The sequence below is a fragment of the Danio rerio genome, chromosome 11 (genome assembly GCF_049306965.1).
Source record: "Danio rerio strain Tuebingen ecotype United States chromosome 11, GRCz12tu, whole genome shotgun sequence".
Classification (NCBI taxonomy): Eukaryota; Metazoa; Chordata; class Actinopteri; order Cypriniformes; family Danionidae; genus Danio; species Danio rerio.
In genome coordinates this window covers 5,213,222-5,233,196 of record NC_133186.1, presented here as the reverse complement: position 1 = coordinate 5,233,196, position 19,975 = coordinate 5,213,222, and the positions used below count along the sequence as shown (strand labels likewise).

Sequence of the window (19,975 nt, the reverse complement as noted above, 5' to 3'; positions counted from 1 at the left end):
AATTTTTTAAACACCATTTTTAGGACAAAATTATTAGCCCCTTTAAGCTATTTTTTTCCATTGTCTACAGAACAAACCATTGTTATACAATAACTTGCCTTATTACACTAACCTGCCTAGTTAAGCTAATTAACCTACAGTAGTTAAGCCTTTAAATGTCACTTTAAGCTGTATAGAAGTGTCTCTGAAAAAATATTTAGTTAAATATTATTTACTGTCATCATGGCAAAGATAAAAAAATAAATCAGTTATTAGAGATGAGTTATTAAAACTATTATGTTGAAAAATTTGTTGAAAAATTTGTTAAAAAAAAAAAAGTTCTCTCCGTTAAACAGAATAATAAATTTAGGTTACATATTTTTACTGTAGCATTTTTACAGTATTTAACCTGTGAAATCATGGCAGTGCAATCTTTTTTTACAGTGTAGATGACTGCATATGTTTCATCTGGAAAGAGAAAAGGCCATGTGTTTAGCCTCAGCTTGTTGCGACGACACCACACACACACTTACACCGCCGCCATCCGGCTAATGATTTTGAATCGATACAGAGACCCGTGGTGCTCCTTCATGCAAACGGGGTCACCTCGCAGGTCGCGGCTAATCTATTACTGCTCAAACACCAATACGGCCTTGGACACAGAAAATGTCAGCACAGAAGTAAACCAAGATGAGGAATGCACAACACACTCATCATCGCCCATTCTAAACATGCAATAGGGAAAGCTAAAATCTGAGTATTTATCAAATCCAGTTATTTATTTGTGACCCAGGACCACATAAAGGGATAGTTTGCCCAAAAAATTAAAACTCGGACATCATTTACACTCCCTTCACGTTTCAGAACTTGATGTTTTTCTTTAAGGGAGGGAGGTGTCACAAAAACTGTCTACGTACCTGTATTAAGTAACACTTAAGTTAGTCTGTAAGAAGCAGTCTAAGTTGTCAAAGTGACCATTTTCAACTCTATACATGGCTACTTATTCGCTATAATAGCTAAAAAACTCCTCCCAACTTCATAATAATCATTTTGGCAAACACATCTCAACACTGGAAGCTCAATTCACGAGCGCAGACAGGATTTAGACGGCTCCACATATGAAATTACCGTCGGTAGTGTGGAAAAGCAAGAGCGAAGGCTATGAATGGGGAAGTTAGTCGACGTCAAGATTTCCACAGTGTAATCTCACCACGGTTGGACGTGGCGACGTGTTGGACATGATATTCGTGAACGTGGAAATTCGATTAACACCCACATGAGGTGATGAGACCCCTATTCTATAAACACACACACACAGCTCAGCGCTGGCCCAATGCAAACAACCAGCTCTTCCCCCCTGCCAGTGGCTAATGACAGACCCACTGCTTCATGGCGGGAAAACCATCTGGTGGCTGCAAAGCTTTTAAACCAAACAAAACACTGCCAACCAGAACAATCCGGGTGATCGACCAAGCACACACACACACAGACACAATTGTACGCATCATTTATTTCAGCGGTTTCCCATGGACTTTCTACAACTTTGCTGTGGGCTGCTTTTGCAAAATTGCCATTTGTTTTCATAATCGTATGTGTGTGAAATGAGTGTGCAGCGGTTTTGGTGGTTTAACAGGGACACAGAGTTGTATGATGACATTGGCATGACGTAATTGTTCTCTATCACAGTGGATTACGAGGACATGCCTGATGTCCTTGTAATTCAATAATGCTTCAAAATCGTACTAAGCAGGGTCTTTTGGCATTTAATTTGACCATTTTTTTCCTGTGAGGGTTGGGTTAAAGTAAAGGCTGGGGTGGGGCCATAAAGTTAGTGCTTTTTACTGCATAAATGACATTTGACTTATAGAGAGTCCCTGTAAACCACCAATTCCAACGTGTGTGTGTGTGTGTGTGTGTGTATGTGTGTCTACAAGATTAAGTGTTTTACAGGGACACAAAGTTGTACGATGACATTGGTATGACGTAGTTGCACTCTATCACAGTGGTTTACAAGGACATGCCTGAAGTCCTTGTAATTCAATAACTCAACGGGGGTATTTTGACAATTTAGTTTTACCACAGGTTTCCTGTGAGGGTTGGGTTTAGGTAAGGGCTGGGGTAGGGCCATAAAATTAGTGATTTTTACTGTATAAAACAAATTAGGCCTATAGAGAGTCCCTGTAAACCACCAATTTCAACATGTGCTTGTGCGCAGGTTTGTGTAGTTTACAGAGACACAAAGTTGTATAATGACAGGTGTACTCTATCACAGTGGTTTATGAGGACATGCCTAATGTTGTTGTTATTGAATAGCACCTCAAAATCATACTTAACGGGGTCTTTTGGTATTTAAATTTACCATTAGTTTGCTGTGAAGTTGGGGTTTGGGTTTAGATTAGGGTTAAGGTAAGGCCATATAATAAGCAGTCTTTATTGTAAAAAAATATTACGCCTATGGAGAGTCCATGTAAACCACGAACTCCAAGATGTGTGTGTGTGTACAGGTTTATGTTGTTTCCAGGGACACAAATTGTATAATGACATAGGTATGGCTGTTGTACTCTATCCAAGGGGGTTTACGAGGACAGATCTGATGTCCTCATAATTCAAAAACGCTTAAAAAAAAATCATACTCAACGGGGGTATTTTAACTTTTAATTTTACCACAGGTTTCCTATGAGGGTTGGGTTTAGGTTAGGGCTGGGATAGGGTCATACTGTTCTACTTTATAAAACAAATTAGGCCTATAGAGAGTCCCTGTAAACTACCAATTCCAACATGTGTGTGTATGTTTGCGTACAAATTTAGGTGGTTTACGGGGACACCAAGTTGTATAATGACAAGGCTATGACTTGTACTCTATTAAGCTGGTTTACAGGGTCACATCTCATGTCCCTATAATTCAAATCACTTCAAAATGTAAGTACTTAATGGGAAACGATCCTGAAACTATGGCTGGATCCATCTACTCCAGTTGACCTTACTTGGAAACTCTACTTACTGGACATTTTTAGTTAGTTTGGAATATACCACAGCCAAAATAAACGGCGCCAGCAGGAAAACTATTTACTTTTAATCAAATATGAGTTAAACTGTATGAGACATATTTCAATGCTAATGTTGTACATATTACTTCACTATTACTGTTTTTATTATAATTGACCTTTCTGTTGGCATATAAATTATTAACATATAAAATATTTAATAAATAAAAAAAAAAATAATAAAAAACCTAATGGAGTTTTTAATGAGGTTTTTTAATATTCAAAATGTGGTGTGGTAATAATAATTTTTTACCGAATAAAAATATTATGCCTATATACAAAAGTCCCTTTAAACCATGTATACAAGTGTGTGTGTGTGTGTGTGTGTGTGTGTGTGTGTACAGGTATATACATTTTTTTTTTAAATATGATGAATATAGTGGACGGTGTGTGTGGCACCGAAGGCCTGCGGATTGCAGCCTCAGTAGATTACGCACCTACATTCATCACACACACACACACACTTTCTGAATCGTGCTTATTTAGCTGTGTGGAACCGCTTCATAATCACTCAACGTGGCACTTCCAAATATAAAGCTCACTACACTTTCACTTTGTGCTGAAATTGTGGAGCTGCAGGAAATGGGTGGAGACAGGAAAGGGGCGGAGACATATTCCTGTGTGCATTATAATGGTCAAGCTAAATGCTCAGGAAGACAAAAGAATGGGACTGTATGTAGTGAAGCTCTGTCATCCTTTGTTTCTTTCAAAGCATTACACAGTAGAAAAATATATCTATACATATTTCTGCTTAAAAATGTTTTGTTGAATTGAATTGTTTTTGAATTTAATCAATTTATTTGAGTCATCTCAACTTACATCAAACTGATTAAGAATATTAAGTTCAACTTTGCATAGATAAAAAGAATTGTTGAAACTTCATTAACTGATTAAAATTAGAGTAACAAACATTTGTTGTCAGGACTTTGGTCATGCAATTATTTTACATTAATGAACAGACAAACGCTACCAGACAAAAATATGTTGAAAAAATGTTAATGTTTTTTAAAACAGGTCATGTATACCACTAATGTTGCATCTTTTTAAATGGAAATATAGTAAAATATAGTGACATTTTCTTATTTATTTAGATATATTTCAAAATGCATTTTATTCTCATTATTAGAATAATAATAATTATTATTATTATTATTATTCATTTATTTTATTTATTATTATTATTGTTTTTATTATTATTATTTGTGAGGGCTAAATCTTCATTGCACCATCCTTATGAAATCTCCCTCTGATTGGGATTTATTGAAGATAAGAACTTGTGCGATACACAAAGCATCAACAATCTAACAAGCATTTTACTTGTGTTATATATTTTTACATACGCTCACTGGCCACTTTATTAGGTACACCTTACTAGCACCGGGACCCCCCTTTGCTTGAACTGCCTTAATCCTTCATGGCATAGATTCAACAAGGTACTGGAAATATTTTGCTATAAACTGACATGATGGCATCACGCAGTTGCTGCAGATTTGTCGGCTGCACATCCATGATGCGAATCTCCCTATCCACCAAATCCCAAAGGTGCTTCTCTGTAAAACCAAGAGATGGTTGTGCATGAAAATCCCAGTAGATCAGCAGTTTCTGAAATACTAAGACCAGCCTGTGTGACACCAACAGCCATGCCACGTTCAAAGTCACTTAAATCACCTTTCTTTCTCATTTTGATGCTCGGTTTGAACTGCAGCAGATCGTCTTGACCATGTCAACATGCACAAATGCATTGAGTTGCTGCCATGTGACTGGCTGATTAGAAACTTGCTTTAATGAGCAGTTGGACAGTTGTACCTAATAAAGTGGCCGGTGAGTGTATATCAGCAAGCTATTAACCATTATGACATTAACATTAGCCTGCATGAATGCATATAAAACTATATTACCATAAACACTATCCTAAAATAATGGCTAAATGACCATTTAGCTAAAATTACCCATTCAGCTTTGAGCCCTAGGTAGTATCAGCCAAATTATAAAATTGTATTAGTAGCGTACCAAGTTTTTACATACACAAAGACCTGTTATGAGTGTTAAGGCACTTTTCATTTTGACTGTACATTTAAACAGCATTAAAAGCACACTTTGTTCCCCAAAGAGCTTAAAAAAAGAGGCTTTTATCCAACCACATCTGTTTCACAAAGTATGCTTTACACTATCAGCCACCCTGTGGATTATGATTGCGGAGAAAATGAGGCCAATTAGTGAGTCAGACTTCCAGGTTTTCATCAAAATGGTCTTCAGCGGTACCTGCAGTTTCTCATTCTGCAAGTAAAATTCATTTTGGCTTAAAGAGGTTGTGCTAAAAAAATGGAGGGGGGGGGTAATACCTCAATTTATTCAAATACAATCAGAAATGGAGTAAAGGCTCTCAAAACTTGGTGAATTGCATATTGAGTATATAAAAATGGGGGAGATATTAAAATTGGAGCTACTGTAGGAACAAACGCACCACATGTAGCGTTGATCAATGTAGCGTAGCGTAGCATAGCATAGCGCTGCGACCTGGCTGCACACAAGCGAAAAATAAATTCCCACAATTAGACATTTGTAAGTAAAATGCCCGGTGTTAGCAACTCCAAAGCAATTTCCGATAAGACGCCGGTGTGCTGAAGTGAATCCAACTAATAAATGAGGAGAACCGGCGAAACGTATTTGCAGCTGATAAAACATACCTGTGAAATGTATTTCTCATTGGACTACCAAATCTAATTATACACCTATGAAATGGGAGTGGAGGCGGCAAAGCTCGGGAAAAAGCATCAGCGGTAAAGCTCTCAATTCGGCATCCCATTAAAAATACACTTAAACCACTTTGGAGGGAAGGAGAAAGAGGAGGCGAAAGCAATCCCTGTTCTTAGCTCACTCGCTCTCGGCTAATGAGTATGTTTTCTTATGCGACACTTCATATTCTTGCGTGCGTACGGAATGACGCTGGCATTTGGAGTGACAAATTTGAACTGATTAAAGAGTATAAACAGTGCATCAACAATTCAGAGCTGTAAAGCGGGTGGTGTGTGTTCCAGCGTGTGTGAGGATACGTTTATGAGCAGAGAGAGGAAAGGAGAGGGACTGCTTTTCACTCCTTATGTGCTGCTGGGAAGAATTCAATTTGAAATCGTAAGATGACAGCAAAGCTCATGGCAACATGTAAAATTGTGCTTCCCGGAGACATCAAAGACAGGAAGTGATGTATTAGAGACACCGAGAGAGCTTTGCGGAAGGATGACAGGATTTTACAGAGCTGATACCAGCATATGGTAATGACATTATTCTTTGATATACCATGGCAATGGTTACACTGATTCTTACATATATTTATGGTGATTCTACTACTGTACCATGGTATTCTTATGGTACACCACATACACAGTATAGTTAATGTTGGATATTGTCAATTTTGAACTTACAAAAAAATAATAATACTTAAAAAAAATTAATAAAATCACTTTACAACACATCAACAGGAGCGTCTCCAGTATCTTCAGCAAAAAAAAAAACTCTTCCACATCCTATAGCAAAAGTTGAAGTGACAGACTGGGTCAACAATTTCCATCCCACAAGCTCTCCAAAACCCACACACTCCAAGAAAAAGCATTCACCGGTGAAATAACGTGATTTATTTTATTGCCATGTTAAAGGTGCAGTAGGTGATCTTCTACAACAGCTTATGATAAATCTCTGAATCACAGTCCCTCCCCTGCCTTCTAGAGCCACACCTCCTTAAATACGAGCACAGCAAAAGAACCCTCTCTCATGTGTTAAAAGCGACTAGTGCTTGTCCGGTGGCGAGCAATCCAAACTGACATGCTATTTCAGAATGAATATTTTGAGTTGCATGGTAAACAATATAGGGAGAGACCAGGCGGAAGAGCGCTATTTACTTGTGTTTTGTTGTTAAACTGATTAAAATCTACATTATCGATGCTGTAAAAGGTCCCTTATGAAACTGAAAATAGTGGTATCAGTCTATTATCGGAGGATTTTAATGGCTGAACAACACTTCTGTGAAGATATAACCCGTTTGTAACAACATCTAATGTTACATCAGCTTTGCGTGAAGCTAAAATAGTTTTAAAACAAAACATTACCGGCCTAAGAGAAATCCTTGAGCCATTGTGTCATCCTTTCTCCAGCATGCAAAGGTAACTCCAATATTGATTCAGGTTTTTTACCTTCTCGTGAACACGCGGCACCAACAGTGGTCGGCGAAGCTGCGTACAAACGGCTGCGCAGTTGTTCAAATCTGCATTAGCTGACAGATAGTTTCGCCTACTTATTGGAATTATGAGAGATGTCAATCCGACTCTATTTAATTGGATGAACATTTTTTTGTTTTATGCCTTACCCAAAATATTAAAATACATATAAATACATTTAGATCATTTACTGTAATCATTACTATTGGACTGTGAAGAGACTTTCCATCAGCACAACAAAAAATGGTCACACTTTACAATAAGGTTCATTAGTTAATGTTAATTAATGCATTTACTAACATGAACAAATAATGGACAATACATCTACTACTGTATTTGTTCATGTTAGTTAACGTTAGTTGATGAAAATACAGTAGTTCATTGTTAGTTCATGTTAACTCATGGTGCATTAACTAATGTTAGCAAGCATGGACTTGAATGTTAATAATGCATTAGTAAATGTTCAATTATGATTAATAAATGCTGTACATGTGTTGTTCATGATTAGTTCATGTTAGTAAATGCATTAACTAATGAACCTTATTGTAAAGTGTTACCCAAAAAAATGCTTCTGAAGACAATCAGCTACTGCACCTTTAATATGGGCCATTTTAGATTGGTAAATGGACAAGATACAATACAATATTTAAGTATAAACCACATTTAAAAACAACTATAGTCGACCAAAGTGCTGTACATAGGAGTAGTCAAAAAAATATTAGAAGATAAGGTTAAAAAAAAAGATAAATGTAAACAAGGGTAAAATAATAGAACCAGTCATTTACATTTAGTCATTTGGCAGATGATTTTGTTCAAAGCGAATTATTTAAATTACAGTAGTTTTCCGGGTTAAATAACAAAATGGGTGGGTGGCTGGTAAGGGTGTCGCGATCCTCCAAATCCTCGATTCGATTACATTTTCGATTCTAAAGGCACGATTCGATTCGATTTTCGATTATGAATAATTAATTAATGACCAATTAATTATTTGTAGCCTACCGTTTAAACTACCTGACCTGCATGGTCTTTGTTTTACCCATAAACAAATCATACAGTAAATGAATAAAGGCAAGATACACACATAATTACCATCTGTGAGTCACTTTTTCTGCGGGACTCGTGAATAGGCAGTGATCTGTGTCGTTATAATGGCGTCGGTAAAAAAGACGCACAACCAACAGGAACCAGCCAACAGTATCTGAGGTGTTCGCTAAAATGACTAAGTACTAGTGAGTGAAAGATTGAAGCAGTCCTCTGACTGCCTGGACCTGCTGTCTCGAGCGCATGGCTGTGTCTGTGTGGTCACGTGATGTGCATTTTCAGAGGTAGAGAGGAAGGAGGGCTGCTCAGAAATGCTACACGCCACTGTGGATGTCAAATCGTTGTCGTTCTAAGATGGGTGAATTGGATGAACTAAACTGGCCATAGTGTATGTGTGTGTATGAATGTGAGAGTTTATGGGTGTTTCCCAGTAATGGGTTACAGCTGGAAGGGTTTTTGCTGCGTAAAAAATATGCTGGAATAGTTGGCAGTTCATTCCGCTGTGGCAACCCTTGGAATAAAGACTAAGCCAAAGAAAAATTAACGGATTTTTTTTTATCTAACATATATTTCTGCATTATTTATTGTAATAGAAGTGTTAAAAATCTTTATTATTATTATTATTAGTAGTAGTATTATTATTATTATTATTATTATTATTATTATTATTATTATTATTATTATTATTATTATATTTTGGCCCATGTACGTCAAACTGTCATTTTTTATGGGTGTTTCCCAGTACTGGGTTACAGCTGGAAGGGTTTTTGCTGCGTAAAAAACATGCTGGAATAGTTGGCAATTCATTCCGCTGTGGCAACCCTTGGAATAAAGACTAAGCCAAAGGAAAATTAATGGAATTTTTTTTTATCTAACATATATTTTTGCATTGTTCATTGTAATAGAAGTGTTAAAAATCTTTATTATTATTATCATCATTATTATTATTATTATATTTTGGCCCATGTACGTCAAACTGTCATTTTTCCACTTGCTCTTGCAAATTCGAGTGTACAATTTTATTTTGCTTACCACTAAAATGCATAAACGTATCAGCTTATTCTGTTGGATCAGCTTTTTTTTATTTCAAGCCTACATTTCCGAGCCTATTCATTTATATTCATTCTTTCATTTTAAGTGGCCCGGCAACGTCCTAAAAAATCTTTTGATTTATGTCAGTCCTCCATTTTAGCTCCGCTAAATGACAGGGAGAAGTAGAGACATCTCATTTCAATTCAAATAGACTGACGCACAACCATATTTCATTCAAGCTGTACACACATCCTTGAGAAAGCTATTAGATAGCGGCAAAACGAGAATGATGAATTTACCGCCATGATGGAGGGGTAGTGTGCCTTGCATTCTCTTTCCATCGCCGATGACCAAACAGAAATATTACAGTAAATCCTCCCTCATGCAAAAAAAAAGGGCCTAATGGACCTTCCCAATAAAGCAGCATTCAGATATCTAGCGCCGCTGACTATTTATGGACAGCAGAGTTATTGCTTTATAATGGGCTCAGTGCAATCTGAAAGTTAAATTCAAGCTGGAATCGATTGCAAGAAGTTGAATTGGCATTGTGTAAATGATATACTTTACCTTGGTGCTTTCATTCAACAGCGAAAACATTTTCACTGAAATCAATAGAAGGCTAGTCATCACAGATTAAGCTCGGTATAGTTTAATTTCTCCCCGCGGAACAAGAAAAGGCAGCTTACATGTTTCAGTGACCAAGGCTCAACCTCCATAAACCAAATATGGATCGCAATCCACAGCCGCGGTCTAATATAAAACAATACATATCTATTAGGAGGAGAACATCAGGTTGAGAAAACCACTAATCTTTACAGAAAACAAGACGATGCGGTTCATTAAAGTGGTCTTGGGTGAATTGCTTTTCCATTCAAATGAATAAAAACAACTCTCTGTAGCGAAAACATTTTCATTTCACTCAAAGCACTTTAGGCTATTTATTTATTCAGTGCTTCTTTGCTGATTTGTTTTATCTGCTGAGATTGTTTTCATTTTTTTTTATTTTGAAATTTGGTAATATAATCATTATGTAAAATGTTTGGTAACACTTTATTTTAAGGTTCCAAAATAATGCATTAGTTAAGCATCAACTAATGGTTCATTAGTTCACAATTAAGCATTTGTTAACAACAAAAGCACCAACAATTAATGATTAACTAAACATATTAAGTATGAATTAGTTTAGCTCAGTTAAACTTGTAAATCATGATGAACTTGTTCACAATTGGGCATCAGTTAAGCATGAGCAAACACATAATTCATGATTAACTGAACATAAAGGCATTTTAACCATTATTTACAATTTAATAAGCCATGTATTATAGATAAACCAAACTGTAAGCTATAATTATGTTTAATCACTCCTGGTTTGCAATTATATATGGCTAAAATAGTGTAATAAATAAACAGTTTAACCTTATTCTAGTCAATAGAATTGAATATACCTTAATAAGTGCCATAATTAATGTGGATATCACTTTCACTTTAGAATAGGGGGTCAAATTGCCTTTATTAACACGGTATAAATGACATTTTAATCTTATTTATTAGTTTGTTTTCGTAAATAAACTTGAATATTCCCAAATAAGTGCCATAGTTAATATGGATATCACTTTCAATTTAGAATAAGGGGTCAAATTGCCTTTATTAACACTGTATTAATGGCATTTTAACCTTAATTATTAGCTTTTTTGAGTCAATAAACTGGATAATTCCCTAATAAGTGCCATAATTAATTTGGATATCACTTTCACTTTAGAATAGGGGGTCAAATTTTCTTCATTAACACTGTATTACCAACATTTTAACCTGAATTATTAGCTGTTTTTAGTCAATAAACTTGAATATTCCCTAATAAGTGCCATAATTAATGTGGACATCACTTTTACTTCAGAATGGGGGGGGGGTCAAATTTTCTTTAATAACACTGGATTAACGACATTTTAACCTTAATCATTATCTTTTTTTAGTCAATAAGCTGGAATATTCCCCAATCAGTGCTATAATTAATGTGGATATCACTTTCACTTTAGAATAGGGGCTCAAATTGCCTTCATTAACACTGTATTACCAACATTTTAACCTTAATTATAAGGTCTTTTTAGGCAATAAACTGGAATATTCCCCAATTAGGGCCATAATTAATGTGGATATCACTTTCACTTTAGAATAGGGGGTCAAATTGCTTTTATTAACACTGTATTAATGACATTTTGTTCTTATTTATTGGTTTGTTTTCGTAAATAAACTTGAATATTCCCTAATAAGTGCCATAGTTAATATGGATATCACTTTCAATTTAGAATAAGGGGTCAAATTGGCTTTATTAACACTGTATTAATGACATTTTAACCTTAATTATTAGCTTTTTTGAGTCAATAAACTGGATAATTCCCTAATAAGTGCCATAATTAATTTGGATATCACTTTCACTTTAGAATAGGGGGTCAAATTTTCTTCATTAACACTGTATTACCAACATTTTAACCAGAATTATTAGCTGTTTTTAGTCAATAAACTTGAATATTCCCTAATAAGTGCCACAATTAATGTGGACATCACTTTCACTTTAGAATAAGGGGGCAAATTGCCTTTATTAACACTTTATTAATGACATTTTAACTTTAATTATTAGCTTGTTTCATTAAGTGGTACTGTAAGAAATAATTGACAATGAGTCTGAGCGACACGGTGGTACAGTGGGTACCGCCCTGGCTGGGACAGTTGGTATTTCTGTGTGTTTCCCCCACAGTCCAAAGACATGTGCTGTAGGGGAATTCGGTAAGCTAATTGTCCGTAGTGTATGTGTGTTAGTCCTGTTCCTCCAGGTAAAGGGTTGGGCTAACAACCTACCATATAAAAATGATGCAATAAAAACACCAATATGGTGCGGCTAAATATCAACTTTGATATAAATGGCCCTGGGAGTAAGTCAGTAAGTATTACGATAAGACTAAAGTTTTTTATTGTTGACAGAATTTTTAGCATTATATTGCAAACAATAAGGTATCGCCCATCCCCACATGACAGACTGAAACCTGTGTCACCAATACAAGCACCAGGCCTCACTGTGTCAAGACAAGTGTGCCAAAGCAGCAGAAAGTCATCTGCTGTGATTTGGAGTGCTTATCCTGTCCCTACTGCACCTTCAGTCTTGTTATTTGGGCTCAGTGTAGCTCTAAGGTCATTTGAAGTATTTCCCGCTTCGAGCATCGCTTTCAGCGCGCTCGCTAACTGCACCTACCGAGTCACATGGGACGCCCAATTTATGGCAGCACATGGTGTTCACACATTGCCGCGTTCTATCAGCCTCTGGTACAAAACAGCTCGCAAACAGCACAGCATTGGCCTCAGAATCCCCCTGAACCCTCACCATGTCAATTAGCAGAGAGACCAAGAGAGCGCAGGGTTAGACGTGAGGGGGAAGATGTGGAAGGGAAGGAGCGAGAGATGGAAGAGGAGAAGTGCCGTAGGGGTGCCGAAACGATCACGGAGCCTTTACCAAAAATAACAACAAAGCAAAAGAGACTCGAGATGAATGGAGAGGAAAGTGGAGAGGTGGAGGTGAATAAAGGAAGAGGAAGGAGGAAGGGGAAACGAAACAGTAGTTAAGTGAATGGAGGATGAAGAGGGGAGGGGGGAAACAGATGAGGGGCATATTGCTCTAATGAAGTGAACCCCTACGGTGCTCATTGAGCGTTAGATCAGTAATAATGAGCGTTTGTTAGCTAAATGCAGCAAAGGTAAACAAAACAATGGTGAAACCTCCTTCACGGGGACTCTGGTTCAAGGACACAACAAGTTCTAGAGTTAAGAACTTTTGCTAAAAGTGAGCACCTTGACTAATCCAGGGGAAAAGGAAAGGGGATTGGATCATGTTGCAGTCTAAAGCCTAATGTTTCATGATACACTCGGCATCTTTTAAAGCAAAGATGCTAGGAACATTGGAAAATGATGCCATTAATAGACATTCAAGTAAGACACAAGGCAACTTGCTTCATACCTATAAAGCTTTAAATAATTTAGCTCATGTTTATCTAACCAAGCTTCTGGTAGTTCCCAGAATAGCCACTAAATGTCCTTCTTTACTTTAAACTCTTTTGAAAGTCCACTAAAGGAGGTCTAGCATTCTTATATATGGCTCCAAAACTCTGGAATGGCTCAGACACACTCTCTCAGTTTAAACTAAGATTAAAGACCTATCTTTCTAGTAAAGCATACACGCAATGCCTTGAACTGAACTGAACTAATTCGGACAACCAGATCAGGAAACTAGTTTGTTGCCCAAACTCTATAGAAAAGAAACCAAACATCATGGATCCTAAAATTGCCTCACAACATTGCTTAAAAAGTTGCCAGCAGCATCATCCCGCCCCATTTTAACTGGTACATCAGCTGGAGTGGTACATTTCAGTACAGCACAGTATGATCCAGCATGGGTCTCCCTGATCAAACCTCCATTTACAATGCTAACAGTACCATTACTTGGTATATGCATAGTGCAACGCAGAAGCCATGATCAACGCTTTCATTGCCAAAAAAAAAAAGAATGAAAGCATACATGTCATTTACATATCATGTCTTTTGCGTTCAACTTTAATAGTTCAAGTATAGAAGCACAGCAAGCACACCCAATTAAAGAGAGGAAATGCCACCTCTCGCACTATCCCCAAGTTTAAAATAGACTCAAAAGTCCAATCAACAACAATGGAGGACATACAGCAGATCTAGTTCTTTCGTCTTGACATTTCATGTTAATCACAAGAAATCTGCAAGCTTTGTTTGAGCTCGGGTTGATTAATTGCTGCACTTTGTCATTATATTATTCAACATAGGCTCATTCTGAAAGCGTAACCCTATATCCGTTTCTGGAGGTCACACATTATGTAGCCAGAGGTACGTATGGCTGCTTTTCATCTTTAAAATCGAACGCTACGGAGTGGTAAGATTTCATTTCATTTCGCGCTTACCAGCCGACCGCTTACCTGCAATGTGGACGGCTTTTCTGTTCTTACCAGTTTGTCCGGTAGCTCGACATTGACCGCAACGACAAAGTTCGAGTCCGGTGTATAATGGTTCCAGAAAGCAGGTCAAAAACAGAAGCCAAAAAATAAAATAAACAAATAAATAACAGAGTAAGAATACTGTAAAAATTTGAAAACATGGTAAAAATCAGGTGAGGGCATTTTTTTTATTTTATGGATTGCTTCTCAAAACACTGCGGTTGGTTTAGGGAAGTGGGTGGGCGGGTCAATCAGTGCTTTAGAGATCTCAAAAAGCATATAAAGCGTCCTTTGCAGATTTGCGAAAACTAAAACTGCAGAACATAGATCCTGGGACGTATTTTACTCTCTCCAGAAATGTATATAGGGGTATGTATTCAGAATGAGCCTGTGCTGTTGCTTCCCTGGCTTGCTGGAAATGATGATTTCCTGTAAACCAATCAGCGTAAATTGCAAGTTTAGCATAATGTTTAGCTCCACCCTTGTTATACCCTAACTAAAGAGTCCTAAAATGTGGGATATTATGTTTTGCCGTTCTGACAATGAAAAGTGAGATAAAAGCATACCATACTGTGCTATACCTCACCGTACGCTCAGTGAAAACAAGCTATAACTCGTCCTCTTAAACAAATATCAAGACCATTGTAGGACAGCAAAGGGTGGCACGATGGCTCAGTGGTAGGAACTGTCACCTCATAGCAAAAAGGTCGCTGGTTCAAGTCCCAGCTGGGCCAGTTGGCACTTCTTTTTGGAGTTTGCATGTTCTCCTCGAGTTCCTGTTGGTTTCCTCTGGGTTCCCCCACAGTTCAAAAACATATATGTTAAATTGCCTTAGTGTATGAGTGCATGTGTGACTGTGAGAGTGTATGGGTGTTTCCCAGTATTTCGTTGCGGCTGGAAGGGCATCCGCTTCGTAAAACATATGCCAGAATAGTTGGTTCCGCTGTGGTAAATAAGAAACAAAAATGAATGAATGAATGAATGTATTACAGCAGCACTGAGTCTTCTGTTGTTGTTTTGATAATTGCCACTGTCAGAATGACCCACATTCATATTGTCTCTGATCTGAAAGCATGTGTGTTTGGTGATGCGACAAATAGGAGCAGGATTTTAATGACAATACAAATTGCGATCAGTCCACTGACACAACTGAAAAAGGCAGTCATCTTTCTTTACTTCACATACGTTATATCCCTGCCATTCAATCCTCTGTAAACCTTGTGTTCCTGCAGACTACCAACCTGGCAATCTGCACGACATATCCATTCTCATCCCACAGTCCTCCAGCTCTCAAGACACCCTCTGGCGCCTTTTTTTCTTGGTCTCTTTCAATCTGTGTTTTCCATCCCCTGCATCCGCATGCCTCCTACCCCTGATCTCCAGAGAAGCCCAGGGCTCCCGACCCACCCGAGCGCCGTGTTGAAGACACACATGGCGAGCTGCGTTCAGAAAGCACAGCTGCAGGCGGTCCTGTTGAGCACCACCACTGACAACAGCTAACAAGTAGAGCAGATCACAAACAGCACAGGGACTTATTACAGCAAACAGGCTGGAGCTTCCACGCTAGTCTCTCAGCACGGGACTCTGGGTATTTCAAGCTTTTTTCCTCCTCCACTCCCTCTCGGCCATACGCATTCCATCTTTATCCACTTACACTGTTACCTAGCGATGTTAGACAAGTCTCTAAATATTCTTTTAAGACTCTATACAACAAAGGTCAAACTTGCCCTACTTTGCTCAGATAAGTATCTCTCTAGTCTTGATTCTTAAAGGGATAGTACAATTTGTCATCATTTATTCACCCTTCACTTGTCACAAACCAAGACAAAGTTACTATCAGACAGCATCGATGTTCTCTCCTGACATACTGGCTATGACTTTATCGTCCAAACATCTGCAAGTTTCCTGTAAGCTTGCTATGTGCAGTTAATATAACACTTCTCATCTTATTTACTGCTCATCCCAACGAGCCGGGCATAAAGCCATTATTTTGCCTTGTTTATTCCAATAGCCGTAATCAAATTAAGCACGGATATGCTACCTTGAGCAGAGATCATTTCGAGTGGGCTTACTGTACCATAAAGATTTAATACGGACACCTGTCTACCTTGCCTTCATTTATCAATCCTTTCTTGCCCAATGCTTCATTTTTAAGCGGCACACGGTGTTGAGGTTCGGAGTGTTTTGAGGGTAATTTAAGTGAAGGGGAGGTGAGCAAAAGTTCAAGCGAATAGGCTGATTTCTGGATGTCCCTGAGAACTGCTCATACATCTAAAGAACATTATGTCATTTCCGTGCGAGTCGAACAGAGTTAAATAGAGTCTGGGGACTATATCGGCGAAGTAGATGAGGGGGTGGGGAGGGGTGTTAATCTCGCAACTATTCTTGGCCTTCCACACCATCAGACTGCGTTTCCACTTAAAGTTGAGTACCTGCTTCAGACCTTTCGTTCATTAGAGCCATAAAAGGCCATTTCACAGCCAAAGTGCTTAAAACTGTGTGGATTTGCAATTTGCTTTATCTCCTTAATATGAAAAGTAATATTTGTGAAAAGCGTTGGGCTGGGCAATTCGACTGGGTAAAGTTGCTGTTACTTAAGTAACGGAGGCCAGCTAAAGAAGTGCTATGCAGGTAAATCTCACTCCTCTGACCTCTAAAGGTGCTCTAGCGACAGACTCTAGATGAATTGGTCTTTAGACACCTAGTTTGAGCAATGGACTCCCATGCAAAGAATCACTGGTTTGAACCCAGCCCAGACTGGGTTGGGTGCAGTAGGACCTGGTGGGTGACATGAGGGGCTTGTCGGGGATGGCAGTGAGGTTTAGGGGATTGAGTGTAACGGTGGTCAGCTAGCGAAGTGCTATTCAATTATCCTAACTCCTCTGACCTCAAAAGGTGCTCTAGCGACAGATGCTTGAGGCCATGGTTTTTAGCCTCCTTGTTAGAGCAAGCGACTTCCAGGCAAAGAATTGCCGGTTCAACCCCGGCCCAGACCAGGCTGGGTGCAGTAGGACCGGTGGGTTACAAATGGGGGCTCGTCCGGGATGATAGTGAGGTTTAGGGGATTGAGTGTAATGGAGGTTGCAGTAGGATTGGTGGGTTACACTTACTAGGATGGGGCAAATTAGTAGTTTCCTAAAATATCACCTTAATAGCCATTTGATGATTAGTTAACATTATCCAATAGCTTGCAAGGCCCAAGTGACATTACAAAATGAAGCGTCCAGTTTAAAGGGATAGTTCACCACAGAAATGACTCACCCTCAAATGGTTCCAAACATGTATGAGTTCCTTTTTTCTGTTGAACAGTGTGCGAATTATATGGGGGGGTGAAATGTTTCATGGTTCTGTCATTTATGTATTTACTTTTAGTTACGTCTAGTTTATTAATAAAGCTTATTTCATTTTTCAGCGTCTTGAGGGATATTTAGTGTATTTTGACCTACAGTATTCTCAGATTAGCTATTTCAGATGTTACTGTAGGTTGAACTACAAACTATGTGTCTAGTTTGACTTTATTCTAGGCTATATCTAGATAAAAACACCTATTTTAAAAGAAAGCAAACACAACAAGGCCTATGAGGGTTCTAAATCTACTAATTCGGCCTTGTTGGATAGACTGATTGGCGCAATTATGCATTCACAGCGGCTTGAACTATTATAGGGGTGGTATAATGTATATTTATATACATATTAAGCGTTACTTAAGGGAGCAATCCCCCTCAACCCCCCGTAATTCACATTATGGTGAACACTAAGGAACACCCTTTACCACTGACTTCTGTTGAAAGAAAAACAAATTAGAAAGGAGTCAATGATTACAGGTTTTTAGCTTTTTTCAAGCTATATTCTTTTGTGTTCAACAGCAGAAAGAAACTCAAATAGGTTTCGAACAAGTGAAGGGTGAGTAAATTATTTTCCGTTTTGGGTGAACGATCCCTTTAAGATAGCCAACATATAATAAATAAATGATTTTTGTACAATAGACAGCGTTTTAAACTTGTCAGAAACATGAACTTGTTTGAAACATGAAAGTCTGGAAAGAGATAGTGACTACATAACTTGAACACAAAACGAAAACCTGTCTAAATCTAATTAGCCCCTGTTTTAATCAACAATTTGATCATTTGGCTTTTTTTCCCCTCCCAATTTATATCCTAAACAGTACTACAACCGAGACAATAGCAGTAACAACAACAACAACAGCAACAAACAATTTACCACAAGGCTTTGGCAAAGCCTGACTTTTGACCCTGCAGAAAATAAGCTCTATCCATCAAGCACACCGCCGTTGTTCCTCAGGTAGGTTAATCGAATTCAGTAAATAAAGATATGTTTGCACCTGGTTATAGCAAAGGAAAACAGTGCCACAACGATGGCAGGTCCTTGCTGTCAACTCCACCTTTGAATGAATAATTAGCATGTTAGTGTTCAGTGTCGTGGGGTAATTTTGGTGTGCATTACCTGCGTGCTTTCAGAAATGCTTTCTACCTAAATATTATTTTCCTAAAGCACATAAATCTACAATCATCTATTCAAAAGAAATTAACACAGTGGGTGCTGTCATTTCTTGAACCCCCACCTTCATCTTTTCTGCTAGAAAAAAAAAAAAAGATTTGCTAGTTCTGTGCTGGTCCACACATTATCCATCCATAGGCACAAAAAACAAGGTGCACTGTTAAGAGCTTGGTGATACAGCTCTTTTTACCAGCATTTGTATGTACTATACAATACTGAGGGTCACAAGAGACAGTATAGAAGGTTAAAACTGAATGAAAACAATCATATCACTCATTAAGGTGTAAATAGCATCTTTCCTTTCAGGGAACATAACCAATCCTGTGATATTGTTAGTACATTAGCTGAATGAAACATTTTTAGCATGCTAAAAGGTACAATGATACTATGATGAAATATGTATTAAAAAATGCTCCACTTTTTTGAAAATAGGCTCATTTTAAAAGTTCCCTAAAGTTAAACAAGAAAGATTTAACATTTTTGAATCAATTTAGCCAATCTAGCGAGCACACTTTTAGCTTAGCATAGTTCCAAAATGACTGTATAGCCAGCTGACTTGCCTTAAAAAGCATTTTGGTGTAGCGTCATCAGCTTAGCAGCATGCTAATGTCCAAAATTGCTAACTGAAATAAAGTCAAGTTGAATGAGCTGTGTCATCTCTGTAGAACATTCTAGATCACTAACGAGAACTAATGAGATTAGGATGTTGTTGTCGACTATATGCTGCAGCCTTCTAAATTAGCATATTTCCAAGAAGGCCACCAATTGAAATTGCTTGCGTTTAACCTAGCAACATGCCATGACAGTTGAGTACTGTCTGCTATTAAAGGGGATCATTTTTTTATAGTAAACTAACGATAAGAGGTGCATGGTTAAGGATATTAATAAATTAAAGGCAACACAATCAATCGCTAGTACATTAGCTGGCCAGCTTGAAAATGAAACATTTTTAGCATGCTAAAATGATACCATTTAAATGTATACAAGGCACAAAAAACAAAATGCACTGTTAAGAGCTTGGTGATACAGCTCTTTTTACCAGCATTTGTATGTACTATACTACACTGAGGATCACAAGAGACAGTATAGAAGGTTAAAACTGAATGAAAACAATCATATCACTCATTAAGGTGTAAATAGCATCTTT

General features: G+C 37.8%; 1 protein-coding gene and 1 long non-coding RNA gene across 2 annotated transcripts in view; one reads left to right on the top strand and one right to left on the bottom strand.

The window, feature by feature from the left end:
• Window positions 1-18,907, top strand: part of LOC141376525 (uncharacterized) — a 33,539-nt gene extending 14,632 nt beyond the window's left edge. Inside the window, exons 2-3 of the long non-coding RNA XR_012386965.1 lie at window positions 15,543-17,071; window positions 17,206-18,907. This is a non-coding gene — a long non-coding RNA (uncharacterized lncRNA). The remainder of the gene's footprint in view (window positions 1-15,542; window positions 17,072-17,205) is intronic.
• ptprga (protein tyrosine phosphatase receptor type Ga) overlaps window positions 1-19,975 on the bottom strand; it is a 502,971-nt gene that overhangs the window by 410,718 nt on the left and 72,278 nt on the right.